The sequence below is a fragment of the Peromyscus eremicus genome, chromosome 17 (assembly GCF_949786415.1).
Source record: "Peromyscus eremicus chromosome 17, PerEre_H2_v1, whole genome shotgun sequence".
Taxonomy (NCBI): domain Eukaryota; kingdom Metazoa; phylum Chordata; class Mammalia; order Rodentia; family Cricetidae; genus Peromyscus; species Peromyscus eremicus.
The window spans coordinates 30,999,495-31,012,393 of record NC_081433.1 but is presented as its reverse complement, the minus strand read 5'-3'; the positions used below and the strand labels follow the sequence as shown (position 1 = coordinate 31,012,393).

The 12,899-nt window shown below is 40.2% G+C and overlaps 1 long non-coding RNA gene across 1 annotated transcript in view; it reads left to right on the top strand.

The window, feature by feature from the left end:
• Positions 1-494: 494 nt before the first annotated feature.
• The window catches only part of LOC131894354 (uncharacterized), a 37,164-nt gene continuing 24,759 nt past the window's right edge, over positions 495-12,899 (top strand). Inside the window, exon 1 of the long non-coding RNA XR_009374896.1 lies at positions 495-578. This is a non-coding gene — a long non-coding RNA (uncharacterized LOC131894354). The remainder of the gene's footprint in view (positions 579-12,899) is intronic.

Genomic DNA, 12,899 nt, shown 5'->3' with positions numbered 1-12,899 from the left:
ATAATTACTTTAGAGTCTCACTTTATTATCAAAAGCTTTTAAAATAGAAAAATATAAAGGTGAGCCTATTATTTAAAGATACTTGCAAGGGTATAATTGGTTGGAATTATTTACCTAGCTCACACAAAGTTGGTGAAGCCTTGGGACCATCGTGAAATAGAAGACAGAGTTGAAATGTAATAATTTTCTACTGAGAGAATTGCTGTGAGGGTTAGAAAACGCATTCATTCTAAATATTATCTTGACCACTTCACTGAGAAGTTGCAGTATTGTTTGTTTGTTGAACAGCTTGAAAAGCTAGACAATGCTATTAGGGACAATTTGGAAACGGCAGGTAGACAGATTATTTTTACCTGCTGTTTTGTTATTTGGTAAAGCCACAGTGGTGATGGTTTTCTTATCCTTTCATTAGTAATGAATTGCCACACTAAGATCTGCAGTCTACTTAAAAATAAAATCCCCACATAATCACAGCAGTGGTATCAAATTCATTTCAGGAACACACCGTCCAGTCAGTGCTGTGGATGATATTTGTAAAATGATTTGAGAAACAAGGAACAGTTTCCCATATTAGACAAGTGAGTATCATAAACATCTAAAAAATACCTTCAGTGCTTCTTTAGTTTATGAGTGCAATTTCCTGTGAGTGATTTTGATGTACTGTTTGATTGAATATTTTATTTCTCACTATTTCCTTTCTTTCCACTTTCATATTTCCCCACATAAAGAAGAATAGGAAGATTGGAATTTTAATGGTTTATTTGGAATAATTAATACAGTAACCTCTAAGTTATCTCATTTATGACTTTAGTAGGACAAATGTGCAAAATCTCCTGTATAAAATATGGATGTGAGGTGATGAGATGAGTCTGCTTTATCCCAGTTACTTATTGGCAAGATTTCAATGTCTCTTAACTGTACATTTCAGTAACTTAAGATGTAAGCTGGAAAGTTGAACTTGGAGTTAGACCAGAAATATATGGGGATTCTTTGGTGGTGAGTTCAAGAAGAGGAATAAGAAAGTATAATGACAGTTTTAATTTTTGTACTAGGTTTATCTCAATGCACCACAGGAAAAAAAGGTGGAGTGGTAGATGTTCAAATCAGATTACTCAGAGCAATGCCATATACTTGAGGTCCAAAAAGGCAAGAACAGGATAATTCGCTATATTAAAAGATTTTTAATTGTTCTATTATTTAATATATGCCTACAATAAATGTTTTGATCAAATCCATTCCATTCCATTTCTCCAACCCCTCCACTCTTTCTACCAACCTCTTTTCACTCCCAAACGTATATGCTCAGTATTTCTTTTCTTAAACTCATAGATTCCACTTAGACTGCCATGATGTACATGAGTATAGGATTAGTGCATGGGTAAGTTCTCAGTGGCAGCATTGTGAAGAACATCAACTTTATATAACAGTGGCAATTAGTTGTCAATAACTTCTCCACTAGTGGGAACTTTATGATCACCTCCCCACCCATGCTAGTAGTTTAATTGGCTTGAGTTCTTATGCATGCAGTCATAGTTCTGTGAGTAAACAGCAGTGCTGTCATATCTGAAAAATACTGTTTCCTTGCAAGTATGTTCCCTCTGGCTTTTACAATCTTTCTGCCCCCTTAATCCATGATGGTTTCTGAGTGTTGGGGGGAAGATGCATGTCTTTCTTTGGTTTCTGTTCTTGTGATAAATACCAAGTCCACAAGCAACTTTTGGAGGAAAGAGTTTATTTTAGTTTATAATTCCAGGTTTAAATATATCGCTGAGGAAAGTAAGGATAGGAACTCAAAGCTGGAACCTGGAGTAGAAACCATAGAGGAGCACTGTTTACTGACTTGCTTCCTTTGATTCACGCTCAGCTTGCATTGTTATACAGCCCAGATGTACCTGTCTGGAACTGTACTGGGGACAGCAGTCTGGGCCTTCCTTCATCAATAAGAAATCAATAAAAATATCTCCCAAATATGTCTACAGGCAAATACGATAGAAAATTTTTAGTTGAGGCTACTTTTTCTAGGTGAGTCCAGTTATATCAAGTTGATAATAAAAACTAACTAGTGTACAATCCACCACTTGCCAACTTGAAAAACAAACACATCTCTGTTAAAACACACCCACTTGTTTCCTGTTTCTCTCCTAGATCTCATGTTCATATAATAAGGTAAAATAGAGTACAATGTAAAAAATCCCACAGACTTAAAAAATTCCAGTGTTTTAAAAGTTCAAAGTCTTTTTTTAAAAATTCAGGCTTACTTAAATCCAATCAGATAGTGGTTGGTTACTCCCACAACTCTTGTGCCACTATTGTACCTGGGTGTCATGTGAGTAGGTCACCATTGTAGATGGAAGGGATGGAGGCTGAGCTTACCTTTCTGAAGCTGAATTGGTACTTACCTTTCTCCTGTGGTAGTATACAGAGTACCTTGTGGTACCATGGACACTAGTCAGTAGACGTGACTTGTGGGAGGCCAGGCCCCACTTTTAAAGGGTTCCTATGATGAGGAGAGAGGGATAAGAAACTTTTGTATAGAAAGATAGTGGAGAGGAGAAAGACAGAAACACAGGATAGTTTCAGGAGGACCTGGATCAAAACTCAGTGTCCTCTTCTGCCTCTTCAAAGGGGATTTTTATAACAGTGCCAAGGGGTGGGACAAAAGACCTTCCCCTTGCTAGATCAAAGCCCACCACACAGACAAGTGTAGACCCTTCCAAACACCTGATAATCATGGCCATGGTCAATTCATCCCCTTATGCAGCCCTTCTGGATAAAGCAAGCTTAGATTCTTGGACTCTGAGTAAGTGCTCACTAGGAAACCTCTGTGAGTCTCTATAGCTCCCCCTTTTTAATATAATAAAGGACCCCTCAGACCCCTCAGATAGACTGTGCCTACATTAGGTCATTCTTCTTTGCTAATTAGCCTTACCCATCCTGGAGATATACATTCCATCAAGGTCAAGTGTACTCTGTCTTAGGCAGCTAATAAGAATATTACCCATCCCTGACTACCAGCCTCTGGCAGGGGGAAGTACAGAGCTTAACTCAGCTCTGACTAAGGTCCCTGCTAAGAGCTTGCAAGCAGCTGGAACAACCATAGCAATCCCTATGGCTCCCATCCCTCCCCCCCCCCCAATAAAGGAGTAGAGGATTACCAATATGGAATGTCCTTTTTGAATGGATCTAAGATGTCTATATCAGGCTTAGCTGTGCCAAGCCCTGTTTTAAAATCAATAAACTCTTGATGCAAAAGCATCAAATAAATTAATAAACTCTGGATGCAACTGCATCAAACTTAAAGACTCCCTTAGCTTCACCAAACTATGGTTCATCAATATCAACATATTAACACAATTCTAGTATGAAAATTACTATACATGTTTACAACTAGCATGAATATTACTATACATATTTACAATTCTTACAAACTTACTTTCAAAAGCAAACTCTCTATAGGACTATTTACACTTTACAAACTTTAGCAAAAATTCAAAAGAGATCTCATAACAGAGTTACTTACATTTTCTTCCAACAAGATAGACAGTACATGAATTGTGAGTCACCACAGTTAAAATTGTAGGTGAACTCAAAACTATTCCATTTCTGAGGTTTGCCAAAGCTCAAAAAGTCAGTTCTAATAACAGTCATAAACTTCCACTGACAGTCCAAGATCAGGGCCTGGCTCATCAGCCACCCGAGTGGCTCCTGCCTCTGCCTCAGTCCAGGAGTCCCAGCACAGTCCCTTCCAGGCCTGGGGGACTTGACATTAGTCCTCTGAGTCCGTGCCAGGTACCTGCTGCCATCGCATGCCATGAGCAGGCTGGAGGGCACTAACCTCATCTTTCTGAGCAGCTTCAGTGAGAACATTCTTGGTCCCTTCCCTCCTGGGTCCCAGGCCCACAGCTCCTCTGACCTGGGAGGTTCCAGGTCTGCTGAGCTATGGCTCCCAGCATTGCATGTTGCTGACTGATGACTTTCATACAGCCAACATTAACCACCAGCAAATAAACTGCATGGCCTTTTTACTGTCCCAGTCTGTCTGCACCTCCTGTCTCTGGCCCTGCCTACCTGGAGACCCTTGTGTCCTGAGTCCCAAGACTCTCAAAAGCTTTGTGATGCAGGGGCTCCAGGTGCCCCCCCAGCCACTGTTAGCCACAGCTTTCTCGGGTCCCATTACCTGCTCTCCCGGTGCTCAGCATCCTGGGTCACAGAAACCTCTGTACACTGCCCTGCTTGCACTGTGAAATCACACCTCAGGGCCCCTCCATGGCTCCTGGTTGCTGGAAACTTGGGCTGCTCCTGGCTTCCAGCATGTTTCCACAGTTGAGCCTCTCTTCAGCATTTCCTTGTGCTGGCATTTCAGCTGCTGCTTGGGACTCAGACCCTGCTGTTTTCATTGCAAGGAGGATTTAAAAACCTCCACTGATCTCCACACCAGGGCTCATTCCACCCCAGCATCTTGTCAGCCAGCAGTTTTCCCCTGGGGCCCCACAGTACTATTTCTGCCATTCCACCCTGGGGGGATATTGTCCCACTTGGCTGTCTGCCCACACTCTCCTGGCATCTCTCCCTAGGGTCTGGTCTGGCTCCCCGTGATAGGGGTTCAAAGCCTTTGGTGCACTCTTGCCACTCCTGCTGCTTCTCACAGCAGATTTTCATGGCAGGAAGTATGCAGAACCCTGCTGCCTGTGCTGGCTCTGGAGTCTGCCACCTGGGAAGCTATGACATCCCACAGATCTCAGCTGCTGATACTTGGTTGTTGTGACTTACAGTGGAGGCTTCTGAACCTGGCAGTTCTGAAATGGCCCTTCATTCTTGGACTGTCAGCCCGGCAGTGTCTTCTCAGTCCTGGACACTGCCTTGTAAGCCCCAGGTCCTGTCCATGCTGGGGGTACAGATTACTCTATTCTAAATTACTTTGTATTAAACCTTAACCATATCCCTAGACCTAAAGCTTATTCTACCCTAATATACCTAAGCATACATTTCTATGACTTACTTATACTACCATTTTTAGACCTAATTTAGTAGATAGAGATTGAGAGAGAGAGAGAGAGAGAGAGAGAGAGAGAGAGAGAAAGAGAGAAACCTAGACAGAAAGAGATATTTGCTGCAGCCTAACTTTTGTAATACAGTTTTTGCTTCTGAAGAAAAAATACCACTGCCTTAACCTTAAAACAAAACTGGACATGTCCAACTGCTTCCTACAGTGTTTCCCTACTCTCATTTACTTCTTCTGCACTCAGGTAAGTCCCTAGTTCTGGCACCATCTGTGGGGGTCCCTGTTCAGGGTGCCATCTGTGGGAGGCCAGCTCCCATCTTTTAAAGGGTTTTGTGAGGCAGAGAGAGAGGATGAGAGAGAGAGAGAATGAGAGAGAGAGAGAGAGAGAGAGAGAGAGAGAGAGAGAGAGAGAGAGAGAGATGAAACTTTTAGATAGAAAGATAGTGGAGAGGAGAAAGACAGAAACACAGGATAGTTTTGGGAGGACCTGGATCAAAACCCAATGGCCCCTTCTGCCTCTTCAAAAGGGCTTTTTATAACAATGCAAAGGGGTGGAGCAAAAGTCTTCCCGCTTGCTAAATCAAAGCACACTGCATAGCCAAGTGTAGACTCTTCCAAATTCCTGGAAATCACATTCATGGTCAAATCATTTCCTTATGCTGTCCTGCTGGGTAAAGCAAGCTCAGATTCTTGGACCCTTAGTGAGTTCTCACTAGGAAACCTCTGTGGGTCTGTACAGTGACTTCAACTTCTCTGTGTCCAGTGAGATATGTAAGTGTTGTCTTCAGGAATAAAGCTTTACTACCAGTTTATGGAGATCAAACAATAGCCTTGGCAATAGCCTGAATTGTTTGGGAGTTCTTATGGGGCCCCTTTAGCCAACAACCCATTGCTGGCCTGGAGGCTTCATTTGGTAGTGAGAGATATCTAGTTGGGAACTTGTTTCTCTTGTTATTTGATGATTTCATTAATTTTTTTTCATTTGGGTATACATTTTAAGACGTTTCTGTAGATTGAAGCCTTTCTATGTCTCACCCAGGCTGTGGCCCCACAGGTACTGATAAAATAATCACTCAGACACTTAATATTAATTATAAACTGTTTGGCCTATTGCTCAGGCTTATTGTTAGCTAGCTCTGGCATCTTAAATGAACCAATTTCTTTTAATATGTATTTTGCCATGTGGCTGTGGCGTTACCGGTCTGTTGGCAGATGGATGGCATCTGCCCAACTCTACCTTTCTTCTCCCTGTATTTCTCTTGGATTTCCTGCCTGGCTATAACCTGTCTTGCCATAAGCCAAAGCAGCTTCTTTATTAACCAATGGTAGCCATACATATTCATAGCATGCAGAAAGACCAGCCCACAGCACACTTCTATTGTAGATGGCCCTTAGTTTTAGCTGTCCCACCTCCCCACATTCTTCTCCTTATCCCTCTTACCTCCCTGGTTAGTCCCCCTTTCCAGTTTTCTCCCATCTGTCCATAACTGTATATCCTATTTCCCTTTCCTAGAGATAGCCTTCCCTTCACCCTAGTTCCTTATTCTATACCTAACCTCTCTGATTTTATGGATTGTGACATGCCTATTGAGGCTGAAAAGCTGACATCCACATATAAGTGGATACATATCATCTTTGTCTTTTGGGGTCTGGGCTCCCTTATTCAGATGACTTTTTTTCTAGATTCATCCACTTAAGTGTTAATTTTGTGTTTAAACAATTGAGTAATTTTAAATTGTTTAAATGTGCCCCGTTTTCATTGTTAGAGAGAGAGAGAGAGAGAAAGAGAGAGAGAGAGAGAAAGCAGATATGGAGTTGGGTGGGTTGGGAGGTGGGAACATGAGGGAAGAGAAACTATGTTGGGAATTATTGTACAAAAAATCTATTTTTAATTTAAAAAAGTGAAAAATTAAAGTCCCTTATCTGTGTGCTTTTGTAAAACAACAATAGCAACAGTAGCAGCAAGAAGTTACATACTTTCTTCTTCCAAGATGAAAGAACCCGGGTCTATTTAATGAAGATCAAAGGAAAATCAAAATCCAACAGTACAAAACTCCAGTTTCTGATGTCTAGTATTCAATCATTATCTTCTTGGCTCCAAATGTCTTGGCAGTGGCACTTCTCTGGCTACAATACACATAGCTTGTCTTTTAGGTTTAGGCTGGCTTCATGCTACACCTGCTACTGTTCTTGGCTGATGTCTCATGGTCCTGGCATCTCTGCTATCCTGTAGTATGAGGCTGTATCTTCAATAACTGTATTTCATGTTGTTCCTTTCGTGACTCACACCTTGCCACATGGTGCTAATTCTCAGCATCTTTCAATACTAGGGTTTCTGCTGCAACTGAGACTACATCTTCACTAATGGCCTCTTGGGGCCTCTCCACAGGGACTCCAACTCTGCCACAAGATGCCAATTCTTGACACACTCCAGGACATATCTTTGGCTTAAAAACTAGTACTATGTGTGAGATGCTTACATTATTTGCCATATTTTGTTACTAGCTTGAGATGCAGCCTTGGTACCCCTAGATCACAGTTTTTGGGTGATAACTCTGAGGAAATATTTACCAGAATATTCTACCTCAGTGATATTGGTTTATTATTAGTCAGAGCTGATTTTTCAGCCTCACCTGAACAGTATCTCTTATCCAAGTAAAACATAGAAAGTTTCACTTCAGTGATACTAGTTTCTTGTTAATCACAGCTGATTCCTCTACTCCAAATGGACAGCGACCACCATTCATAACACAAAATATTGTATAAATAATCTGATTGAGACTTTGCTTTCCTTTTAACATCACATACTAGACCTCCTGTGTCTGCTTTTCTCTCAGCATTCTTAACTTCAAACTCCCACAACAGCTCATTAAGCTCTGCATCCCAATGTCTTTTCTAGGCAAAAGTTTCAGGCACTTTCCCAGTCTTCCCTGCAAGCAACAATGGTCAGGTCCATCACAGCAACAACACCACAGCTCTGGCACTAATTTCTTTCTTAATTTGATTTCTATCGCTGTGATAAAAGCCATAACCAAAGGAAACTTGGGGAAAAGAATTTCTTTCAGCGTATGCTACCATGAAGGTCACAATTGATCAAGAAGGGAAGTCATGTTAGGAACTTGAGGCAGGGACCTGGAAAAAAGACTATGAAGAAACAGTGCTTGCTAGCTTGCTTCCTTTGACCAGCAGGCAGTTTCTTATGCAGCCCAGACCCACATGCCTCGGGACGTGCAGGTGACAGTGGGTTAAGCACCCCTACATCAATTAGAAGTCAAGAATATGCCCCACAAACATGCTCACAGACCAATCCGACCTAGGCAATTACTCCGTTGGGGTTTCCTCTTCCAGGTGAAGTTAATCTGTGTCAAGTTAAGACTGAAAATTAAGCAGTATAAGGTGTGATGCACATTTCGTTTACAGCTGATGACTCTACAGTCTCTTCTATTCTGCATGTTGACCAGTTGTGGGAGTCTGTGTTATTTGTCATCTACCACAAACATAAGATTCTCTGATGAAGACTGAAAGATGTGCAAATCAACGGTCATAAAGAAAGTAACTTAAGGGCAGTTTATTGCTTTCACTTAGCAGAATAATGTAGGACCTAGGTCCCATGATCTAGTTCATGGGTCATTTTACCCAGTTGTTGGCACTGGTTTTGTGGAGAGAGTTTTGAATCCAATAATAAAGTGGTTGGTTGCTCCCATAAAGTTTACGTCACTATTGCAGCAGTGGGCATATCTTCACAGCTCAGTTATTATTGTTGTTCACAGATTTCACAGCTAAGTAAGACCACTGGTTACTCTTCTTCTTCTCTGACATATGTAGAACACTATGAAAGCTAGCCATTAGAAGTGAATCTTTCAGGTTATTGGGTACCAGTTTCATTTATCCATGCCCTACAATTGAAGTATGTGGTGTCTTCAGCAGTAGGGTCTGACTATCAAGTTCTAGAGGGTACAACAAGAGAATTAGAGATACCCTGTAATTTGAGAGCCATATATGGGAGCTCACTGACCCACAACTTGAAAGAAAGTAACCTACATTTGGAACTAGACTTGTTATTTGGTGGTCTTTGATGTCTGTAACAATATTTAAAATCTTTTTATATGTGTTTATAGTTTAGGAAATTTCTACAATGTTAGATCTCCCTATGCCATTTCCATAGGCTTTTGTCTCCTGTTCCCTGCCTCATTTAAAACTTTTGTGTTAATCTCTTTCATAGAGGTTCACACTCTTCCTTTGATATCTTTCTCTTTGCAACTTACTTGTTTCTTGCCTATCAAGGACACCCAATTTAAACACATATATCTATTAATTCAAAGCTAACATCCACATATGAGAGGAAATGTATCATTTGTCCCTCTATGTCTGGGTTACCTCACTCAAGATAATGATTTCTAGCTCCACCCATCTTCTTTTGAATTTAATAATTTTATTTTTTGTTATAGCTGAATGATATTCCATCATGTAAATAAATTACATTTTCATTGTCCACTCTCAGGGATGGGTATCTAGAATGTCTTAGTCAATGTTCCATAATGGCTGGGCCAGTTTGTACTGTCAAGTTCTGTTTATATACATGTATATTTAGATCATTTATATCTGTATGTGTATCTATATATGTAATATTTATCTTTGACCTTTACTGAGTGATCCAATATTTCCCTTTTATTTTCTTGTGGTTGTGTTTTCCACATGAACCATTCTGTTTGTAGGGTTTCTACTGAGATTTTTATTTGGTTAATTGAGGTTTCCATTTCCACATTATTTCAAAAGTTTGGCTTTTCTTCAGCAATTCTATCTCTTTATTGTATTATATTTTAATATCTTTTATTACTTCTACATTTCATTCAACTCTTTGTTTTTGTTCATTTGGAGTACATTCATAACTTCTTCGAATTTTTTTTATCACATATTATCATCCTTTTGAATTCTTTGTCTAGACAATCTTCCAAGTTTTTCTCATTGGAGTTCAACAATTTTAGTAATTTTGGTGGGGGCCATGTTGCCAATTTTTACTGTGTGTGTTACTTTACTTTTTATGTCAGAACTTGTGTATTTGAATTAGTTTATTGTGCCTTTCTCTGCTCAAATCACCCTTCTTCCTTTAGTATAGGCTTGTATAATGTTCAGGAGAGGGTTGAGCTGTAAGAGGGTTGAGGTTTTGGGGATTTTTTGTTTGTTTGTTTGTTTATATACTTGCATTGATGGCTGTAGGGTTTATCCCTAGTCTTCTTTTGAGATATGGCTACTGTCTGTACCAAGAAACAATTTACAAATTTCAGCATACCCCTTTCTTGTTCTGTCATCTGTTGGCTTCTGATGTGGCTCTCCAAGAGTGATTATTATGTCTTGAGTAAGGTCTGACCAACAGACCACTGAGGGCAGGAGATCTTAGGAAGCTGAGTATGGAGTTAGATGTGTTAATGTCTAGGGAACCCCTTAGAAGCCAGATCCTGGAGGAAGAGGAATGTCATATGCTGTGGATATCGCTCTGTATGCTGTGAATGTATTGCTCTGATTTGGTTAATAAATAAAATGCTGATTGGCCAGTAGCCAGGCAGGAAGTATAGTATCAGTGGGATAAACAGAGAGGAGGATGCTGAAAAGTGGAAGACTGAGTTAGGAGATGCTGCCAGCCACCGCCACTGCCACTTTGAGAAGCAAGATGTAAAAGTACCGGTAAGCCACAAGCCACATGGTAACTTATAGATTAATAGAAATGGGTTAATTTAAGACAAAAGAACTAGATAGTAGAAGCCTGCCATGGCCATACAGTAATATAAGTCTCTGTGTCTTTACTTGGGTCTGAGTGGCTGCAGAAGCCAGGTAGACACAGGAAAACTCTAGCTACAGTCATAGAGCGAGAAGGAATGGGTCTAGTCTGGAGAGTGGGTGTGGGAAACCTAAGAGGAACACAGTGGTCTGGCAGTACTTACAGGAAGAGCTGGAAGGCCTGTTGTGTGAGGTAGACAGATGCCAGTGAAGTGGCTCAGTTAGGTGACATTTCAGGAAATGGAGATTTCATACACTCTGGGTGGGCCTATAGGAAATGAAAGAGCAGGCTTACCTGACTACACAAATCCATATGTGCTGTTAGAGTATTAAGGATTGGACACATCTGGCCAATTGAGCAGGAGGAGTCCTTGAAGAGCTTGGTGGGTTTGTGGGGTGCAAGGGAACTAGTCTCCCAGTCTTGGAAGAGCCAGGGTGGTCTATAATATGAAAAGGAAAGGAGAAATCTGGTGCTTTGGGGAAGGGAAGTACTGGAAGATCTGGTAAAGCCTTAGTAGTTGAGAGGAATGGAGCTACATGGCTGCTCAGAAGGCAAGTCCAACAATATACAGGGGAGAATACAGATTGAGAAGTTGTGAACCTACTTTGAGGCTCAGACATAGGGAATACTGCAGGAACTTGGTAGTTCTTTGGGATGAGCAGCAGCTGATTTTGCTGGAAGCTGGGCAGGTTAAAGTCCTAGATGAGCTAGGCAGGCCTATGGTATAGGAATGAACAGGCCTGCCTGGTGTGTGGTGAAGGGAGCCATTGAGAATTTATTATATTAATATTACATTTTAATGACATATTACCTTGGATTATAGCAGCCTTTCCTATACTGAAATTTTTCCAAAATGGTGTCACCATAACAGCTTCTCCAGACAGAATGGACCACTCACTTTACAGAAAAGGATGAAGTGTTGAGCTTGAAATAGCATTGCTTTCAAGGTCAGAGAATAGCATCTTCATATTCCTAAGAAGTCTGAGCTAGATAAGACAAAAGAACAACTTACTTGATACATGAAATTCCTGAGCATCTGATGTTATTGGGTCACTGTTGCAGCTGCCTCTTTCTATTTCTCTTTTCCTTGTGAGTTGCTGTTGTCTAGTCCTTAGTCACCTTCCAGTTCTATCCTCTATGAAGTAAGTAAATTAGATCAGTTGATCCCAACTCTTTATTCTCTGTTCAGTTTCTTTGAATCTCATGTGTTAATTCAAGAGTCTGTACTAGTCATGGACTCAGCTAGGGCAGAGAGCTGCAGGCAACTCAAGCTTTATGAGGATCCGTGCTGTACTCTGACCATATTCACCATGAATCCTGGTGATGATTCTGAGATTTAGCATAGAAGTAGCATGGTGATTGAGGGTAATTCCTTCTCCTGGGGATTCACTCAAATTTATGTGTTCTATATAAATCCTGGATGGATTTTCTGATGATATAAGTGAATTTATGTATAGAAATCAATGCATATAGGTCTCTGAAAGTCAGCCTTTTCAGAAACACCCTGTTGATCTTGGAGTTATTTATCTACTGAATAATGAATTACCAGGTAATAGTAATTAATTCTAAAGCAGTCATTTGCTTACTTGTAAATGACAAACAAAACTTACCTTACCTATGGATGTCCAAGAAATATTAAGATAGAAGACTCCAAGAATGCAAGGTGTGTGAGGTATGTGTTTAGAATTGCATTTGTCCTTATAGCCTGTATTAAACCAGCAGAAAGACAAGTGGTGTAACATATGGTGTAACAATAGAGCTTTTATTGATTTTAAATGGTCTTAATAACATAGATTCATAGTGAAAGGGATTAGGAGTCCTAAGCTGTAAAGATAACCCAAGTCCATTCAATGTGTGTAATATGTAATGATTTAAATATCAGCTTTATACACACACCATCTTTCCTAATAGTTAGATATTAAATAGCATCATCAAATTTATCATCAAATGTTCTCTACCAGTTAGTGATACATCAAGTTTGAGCTTCTGAGTCATAATTTATATTACCAGTAGTGTTTATCTTTCATTCACCATAGTTTTAAAATATGTTTAGTAACTGCCTCAAAATTAATAAATATTATAAGTTAGTCAATAATTTCACTTTAAACTTCTACATTGACT